Source organism: Arachis stenosperma, chromosome 1 (genome assembly GCF_014773155.1).
Source record: "Arachis stenosperma cultivar V10309 chromosome 1, arast.V10309.gnm1.PFL2, whole genome shotgun sequence".
NCBI lineage: Eukaryota > Viridiplantae > Streptophyta > Magnoliopsida > Fabales > Fabaceae > Arachis > Arachis stenosperma.
This window is the reverse complement of record NC_080377.1, coordinates 67,655,492-67,663,604: the sequence shown is the minus strand read 5'-3', so window position 1 is coordinate 67,663,604 and position 8,113 is coordinate 67,655,492. Positions and strand designations below refer to the sequence as shown.

At 40.2% G+C, this 8,113-nt stretch overlaps 1 non-coding gene across 1 annotated transcript; it reads right to left on the bottom strand.

The window, feature by feature from the left end:
* Window positions 1–5,565: 5,565 nt before the first annotated feature.
* LOC130955981 (small nucleolar RNA R71) lies at window positions 5,566–5,673 on the bottom strand. Its single transcript, XR_009076956.1, has one exon. It is a non-coding gene; the product is annotated as a small nucleolar RNA R71 (small nucleolar RNA).
* Window positions 5,674–8,113: the final 2,440 nt, after the last annotated feature.

The window sequence follows — 8,113 nt, the reverse complement described above, 5'->3', positions numbered from 1 at the left end:
TCATTTATTATGCTAGCAAGGTCCTTAATGAGAATCAAAGGAACTATACCACCACGGAGAAAGAACTTTTAGCTATAGTTTTTGCTTTTGATAAGTTTAGATCATATCTCATTGGCTCAAAAGTAATTGTGTTCACTAATCATGCAGCACTCAAATACTTGCTTACCAAACAAGAATCTAAGCCCAGACTAATGAAGTGGATCCTGCTGCTCCAAGAATTTGATATTGAGATTAAAGATAAGAGCGGAGCAGAGAACAAGATAGCTGACCACCTCTCAAGGATCCCACAAGAAGAAGAAATGCAGAAAGTAGCAGTAAATAAAAGCTTTCCTGATGAACAATTGATGATGATTCGAGTAGCCCCTTGGTTTGCAGACAAAGCTAACTTCAAGGCTATTGGGGAGCTACCAACTAACATCAATAAGCACATGAGGAGGAAGCTAATCAAGGATACCAAACACTACATCTAGGATGACCCCTATTTGTTCAAAAAGTGTACTGATGGTGTCCTAAGAAGGTGTATATCCCATGAAGAAGGGCAGGAAGTGTTATGGCAATGCCATGGGTCAGCATATGGAGGTCACTTTAGTGGAGAAAGGTCAACATCAAAAGTGCTTCAATCCGGATTTTACTGGCCAACAGTGTTTAAGGATGCCAAGGAAATAGTGTCAAGGTGTGATGAATGTCAAAGAGCTGGTAATCTAACCAAGAGGAATGAGATGCCACAGCAATACATGCTAGAGCTGGAGCTATTTGATGTATGGGGGATATATTTCATGGGACCATTCCCAACCTCCTACTCAAATAGCTACATATTAGTGGCTGTTGATTATGTTTCAAGATGGGTAGAAGCAATCGCCACTGCAACAAATGACAACAAGGTTGTGATAAGATTCTTGAGAAGGAACATCTTCAGTAGATTTGGAGTTCCCAGAGCTCTCATTAGTGATAGAGGGACACACTTCTGCAATAAACAACTGGAAGCACTTCTTCTCAGATATGGAGTAAAGCACAAAGTGGCAACTCCATACCACCCACAGACCAACGGGCAACTCGATATCTCCAACAGAGAGCCAAAACGAATCCTTGAAAAAACTATTGGAAGCTCAGTAAAGGACTTGTCTAAAAAGCTAGACGATGCTCTATGGGCCTACAGGACAGCCTTCAAAACCCCCATTGGGATGTCACCATACCAACTGGTATTTGGCAAGGCTTGCCACTTGCCAGTTGAATTGGATCATAGAGCCTTCTGGGCTCTAAAACTACTGAATTTTGATGAGCAAGCTACGGGAGAAACGAGATTAATGCAACTCAATGAGCTAGAAGAGTTTAGAAATCAAGCATATGAGAATGCAAAAATCTACAAAGAAAACACAAAAAGGTGGCATGACCAAAAGATAGCAAGAAGGGAGTTCACTGAAGAACAGAAGATGTTACTCTACAACTCAAGACTCAAGTTCTTCCCTGGAAAACTCAAGTCTCGATGGTCAGGACCTTTCACCATACTCAAAGTGTTTCCCTATGGTCATGTGGAGCTCATGGAGGACAAGACTCAGAGAACTTTTTCTATCAATGGCCATAGACTCAAACACTACTTGGGAGGCTCCTTGGAGGAGCAGAGAGTGAGCTACAAGCTCTGCTAAAGATGAAGGGTTGTCAAGCTAATGACAATAAAGAAGTGCTAGTTGGGAGGCACCCCAACACTTTATCCTTTTTAGATTTAATTGCTTTTCTTAGAAGTAGTTTAAATTCTGTTGCTTTAGATAGTTTAATTTCAGTAATTAGGATTGGTTTGCAATTCTAGAGTAGGAAGTTTGGTATTAGCTTTGATAGTTAGATTTTCTTTACACTCTCTTATTTCTTTCTATTTGGGAGTTTGATGAGCGGATAATTTGTACCCTTTTTGGCATTGTTTTTAGTATGTTTTTAGTAGTTTTAGTTAAGTTCTTAGTATATTTTTATTAGTTTTTAGTTAAAATTCACTTTTCTGGACTTTACTATGAGTTTGTGTGTTTTTCTGTGATTTCAGGTATTTTCTGGCTGAAATTGAGGGACCTGAGCAAAAATCTGATCCAGAGACTGAAAAGGACTGCAGATGCTGTTGGATTCTAACCTCCCTGCACTCAAAGTGGATTTTCTGGAGCTACAGAAGCCCAATTGGCACGCTCTCAACGGCTTTGGAAAGTAGACATCCTGGGCTTTTCAGCAATATATGATAGTCCATACTTTGCCCAAGATTTGATGGCCCAAACCGGCGTTCAAAGCCACCCTCAGAAATCCCAGCGTTAAACGCCGGAACTGGCACCTAAATGGGAGTTAAACGCCCAAACTGGCATAAAAGCTGGCGTTTAACTCCAAGAAGAGTCTCTACACGAAATTGCTTCATTGCTCAGCCCAAGCACACACCAAGTGGGCCCGGAAGTGGATTTTTATGTCATTTACTCATCTCTGTACACCCTAGGCTACTAGTTCTCTATATATAGGACCTTTTACTATTGTATTTTCATCTTGGTTCTTCTGGTTCCCTCTCTGGGGCCGAAACCAATGATCACACTATCACTTATGTATTTTCAATGGTGGAGTTTCTACACACCATAGATTAAGGTGTGGAGCTCTGCTGTACCTCGAGTATTAATGCAATTACTATTGTTCTTCTATTCAATTCCGCTTGTTCTTTGTCCAAGATATTCATTTGCACCCAAGAACATGATGAATGTGATGATTATGTGATGCTCATCATCATTCTCACTCATGAACAAAGTGACTGACAACCACTCTTGTTCTACAAGCAAACGAGGCTCTAGTGTTTATCTCTTGCATTCTTTAACCGGAATCTTCGTGGTATAGGCAAGAACTGATGGCAGCATTCAAGAGAGTCCGGAAGGTCTAACCTTGTCTGTGGTATTCTGAGTAGGATTCAATGATTGAATGACTGTGACGTGCTTCAAACTCCTAGCAGGCGGGGCGTTAGTGACAGACGCAAAAGAATCGATGGATTCTATTCCGGCCTGACCGAGAACCGACAGCTGAATTCCGCGTGCTGTGACAGAGCATATGCAATCGTTTTCACTGAGAGGATGGGAGGTAGCCATTGACAACGGTGAAACCCTACACAAGCTTGCCATGGAAAGGAATAAGAAGGATTGGATGAAGACAGTAGGAAAGCAGAGAGACGGAAGGGAAGGCATCTTCATGCGCTTATCTGAAGTACCTACCAATGAATTACATAAGTATCTCTATCTTTATCTTTTATGTTATTTTCGTTCATCACCATATCCATTTGAGTCTGCCTGACTAAGATTTACAAGATGACCATAGCTTGCTTCATACTAACAATCTCCGTGGGATCGACCCTTACTCACGTAAGGTATTACTTGGACGACCCAGTGCACTTGCTGGTTAGTTGTGCGAAGTTGTGTAATGCCATGGAATTGAGCTACCAAGTTTTTGGAGTTCATGACCGGGGATTATGAGAGTTGTGAAAAGTATTGTTCACAATTTCGCGCACCAAGTTTTTGGCGCCGTTGCCGGGGATTGATTTGTGTATGGACAACTGACGGTTCATCTTGTTGCTTAGATTAGGTATTTTTTTTAGAGTTCTTAAGAATGAATTCTAGTGTTTCAAGGTGATGTTCTTATCATCACCAAAGCTGATTGATCATCATCAATTTAGCTCTTGAATGCAATGTCCTGCTGAAGCTTAGCTAGCTATGTCTAATTCCTTTAGACTAAAGCTTTAGACTAACATTGCATGATTCCTGGAATTCTCATTAAGAATTTTGATACCTTTATTTTCTTCTTCCACTTAATTTTCGAAAAAATACAAAAAAAAATTACAAAATCATAAAATCCAAAAAATTTCTTGTTTGTGTCTAGTGTCTCATTTTAAGTTTGGTGTCAATTGCATGCATTCATTCATGTGTCTCAAGGATCTTCAAGATGTTATTGATGATTTCTGACTCTAATCTTTAAATTCTCTTGACTTGAGTGTTTTGTGTGTCTCATATGCATTCTCATTAGTGTCAGTAGTATACAAACTGCTAAGTTTGGTGTCTTGCATGCATTGTTATTTGATTTTAGTTGCATTTTGATTATTAAAAATCCAAAAATATTTTTAATTTGTGTCTTCTCAAGTCAATAATACAGGGAATTGAAGATTCAGAACATACTGCAGAGGAATTATACAGAAAAAGCTGGGCGTTCAAAACGCCCAGTGAAGAAGGACAGACTGGCGTTTAAACGCCAGCCAGGGTGCCTGGTTGGGCGTTTAACGCCCAAAAGGGCATAGTTTTGGGCGTTAAACGCCAGAATGTGCACCATTCTGGGCGTTTAACGCCAGGATGGCACAAGGGGGAGGATTTTGTTTTCAAATCAATTTTCTTTCAAGTTTTCAAAGTTTTTCAAAATCAAATCTTTTTCAAATCATATCTTTTCAATCAAATGTTTTCAAAATTAATTTCTTTCCTTTTTCAAAGATACTTGCTATCAATTAATGATTTGATTCAACATTTCAAGTATGTTGCCTTTTCTGTTGAGAAAGGTTTAATGTTTGAATCATATCTTTTCTTGATGGCCAAGTTATTAATTTTTAAAATCAAATCTTTTTAAAATTGTTTTCAAATCATATTTTCTCAATCACATATTTTTAAAATCAATCATATCTTCTTAACCTCATCTTTTTCAAAATAGTTTTCAATCAAATCTTTTTGATTTCTAATTTCAAAATCTTTTTCAAAAATCACTTGATTTCTTTCCCACTCTTATTTTCGAAAATTAATTAGTTTTTTTTTCAAAATGTTTTCAAATTCTTTTACTTAATTTTCGAAAATTACCTTCCCTCCTCTCACATCCTTCTATTTATGGACTAACACTATTCCTTAATGCAAAATTCGAACTCCATCTTCTTTGATAAGTTCGAATTTTCTACTTCTGTCTTCTACTTTCCTTTTCCTCTGACACCTAAAGGAATCTCTATACTGTGACATAGAGGATTCCACATTTTCTTGTTCTCTTCTCCTTCATATGAGCAGGAGCAGGGACAAAGGCATTATTGTTGAAGCTGACCCTGAACCTGAAAGGACCTTGAAGCAAAAGCTAAGAGAAGCTAAGGCACAATTCTCTGTAGAGGACCTAACAGAAATCTTCAAAGAAGAAGAACCCATGGCAGCCAAAAACAACAACAATGCAAACAATGCAAGGAAGGTGCTGGGTGACTTTACTGCACCTACTCCCGACTTCTATGGGAGAAGCATCTCTATCCCTGCAATTGGAGCAAACAACTTTGAGCTTAAGCCTCAATTAGTTTCTCTAATGCAACAGAATTGCAAGTTTCATGGACTTCCATTGGAAGATCCGCATCAGTTTTTAGCTGAATTCTTGCAAATCTGTGACACTGTCAAGACTAATGGGGTAGACCCTGAGGTCTATAGACTTATGCTATTCCCTTTTGCTGTAAGAGACAGAGCTAGGACATGGTTGGACTCACAACCTAAAGAAAGCCTGGACTCATGGGAAAAGCTAGTCAATGCCTTCTTGGCAAAGTTCTTTCCACCTCAAAAATTGAGCAAGCTTAGAGTGGAAGTCCAAACCTTCAGACAGAAGGATGGAGAATCCCTCTATGAAGCTTGGGAAAGATACAAACAATTGATCAGAAAATGTCCTTCTGACATGCTTTCTGAATGGAGCATCATAGGTATTTTCTATGATGGTCTCTCTGAACTATCCAAGATGTCTTTGGATAGCTTTGCTGGAGGATCTCTTCATCTGAAGAAGACGCCTACAGAAGCTCAAGAGCTAATTGAAATGGTTGCAAATAACCAATTCATGTACACTTCTAAAAGGAATCCTGTGAACAATGGGACTAATCAGAAGAAAGGAGTTCTTGAGATTGATACTCTGAATACCATATTGGCTCAGAACAAGATATTGACTCAACAAGTCAATTTGATCTCTTAAAGTCTGTCTGGAATCCAAAATGCACCAAGCAGTACTAAGGATGCTTCATCTGAAGAAGAAGCATATGATCCTGAGAACCCTTCAATGGAAGAGGTGAATTACCTAGGAGAACCCTATGGAAACACCTACAATTCTTCATGAAGAAATCACCCAAATCTCTCAAGGAAGAATCAAGAGAGACCTCAACAAGGTTTCAATAACGATAATGGTGGAAGAAATAGGTTTAGCAATGGCAAGCCTTTTCCATCATCTTCTCAGCAACAGACAGAGAATTCTAAGTAGAACAACTCTGACTTAGCAACCATGTTCTCTGATCTAATCAAAACCACTCAAAGTTTCATGACTGAAACAAGGTCCTCCATTAGGAATTTGGAGGCACAAGTGGGACAGCTGAGCAAGAAAGTTACTGAACTCCCTCCTAGTACTCTCCCAAGCAATACAGAAGAAAATCCAAAAGGAGAGTGCAAGGCCATCAACATGGCCGAATTTGGAGAGGAAGGAGAGGAAGTGAACGCCACTGAGGAAGACCTCAGTGGGCGTGCACTAACCTCCATTGAGTTCCCCAATGAGGAACCATGGGAATCTGAGGCTCAAAATGAGACCATAGAGATTCCATTGGACTTACTTCTGCCTTTCATGAGCTCTGATGAGTATTCTTCCTCTGAAGAGGATGAGTATGTCACTGAAGAGCAAGTTGCTAAATACCTTGGAGCAATCATGAAGCTAAATGACAAGTTATTTGGAAATGAGACTTGGGAGAATGAACCTCCTTTGCTCACCAAAAAACTGGATGACTTGTCTAGGCAGAAATTACCTCAAAAGAGACAAGATCCTGGGAAGTTTTCAATGCCTTGTACCATAGGCAACATGACCTTCAAGAAGGCTCTGTGTGACTTAGGGTCAAGTGTAAACCTCATGCCTCTCTCTGTAATGGAGAAGCTAGGGATCTTTGAGGTGCAAGCTGCAAGAATCTCATTAGAGATGGCAGACAACTCAAGAAAACAAGCTCATGGACTTGTAGAGGATGTTTTGGTGAAGATTGAAAACCATTACATCCCTGCGGATTTCATAATCCTAGAGACTGGGAAGTGCATGGATGAAACCATCATCCTTGGCAGACCCTTCCTGGCCACAGCAAAGGCTGTGATTGATGTTGATAGAGGAGAGTTGATCATTCAAGTGAATGAAGAATCCTTGGTGTTTAAGGCTCAAGGATATCCCTCTGTCATCATGGAGAGGAAGCATGAAGAGCTTCTCTCAAATCAGAGTCAAACAGAGCCCCCACAGTCAAACTCTAAGTTTGGTGTTGGGAGGCCACAACCAAACTCTAAGTTTGGTGTTGAACCCCCACATTCAAACTCTAAGTTTGGTGTTGGGAGGTTCCAACATTGCTCTGAGAAAATGTGAGGCTCCATGAGAGCCATCTGTCAAGCTACTGACATTAAAGAAGCGCTTGTTGGGAGGCAACCCAATGTTATATTTTATCTATTTTCTTTTGTTATTTTATGTTTTTTGTAGGTTGATGATCATGAGAAGTCACAAAATCAATTGAAAAAGCAAAAAAAGAATGAAAAACAGGAAGAAAAACAGCACACCCTGGAGGAAGAACTTACTGGCGTTTAAACGCCAGTAAGGCTAGCAGGTGGGCGTTTAACGCCCAGTCTGGCACCATTCTGGGCGTTTAACGCCAGAAAGGGGCACCAGACTGGCGTTAAACGCCAGAAAAGGGCAAGAACCTGGCGTTAAATGCCAGGAATGGGCACTAGCCCGGCGTTTAACGTCAGAAATGGCTCAAAACGTGATTTTGAATGCCATTTGGTGCAGGGATGACTTTTCCTTGACACCACAGGATCTGTGGACCCCACAGGATCCCCACCAACCCCACCACTCACATCCATCCTTCATAAAACTCCATCTACCTCACCATTCAAAATTCAAACCACTCTCCCACCCAAACCCACCCATAAAGGCCGAACCACAAAGCCACCTCCATCTCCTCCATTTCTTCTTCTTCTACTCTCTTCTTTCTTCTTTTGCTCGAGGACGATCAAACCTTTTAAGTTTGGTGTGGTAAAAGCATTGCTTTTTGTTTTTCCATAACCATTTATGGCATCCAAGGCCGGAGAAACCTCTAAAAAGAGGAAAGGGAAGGCAAAAG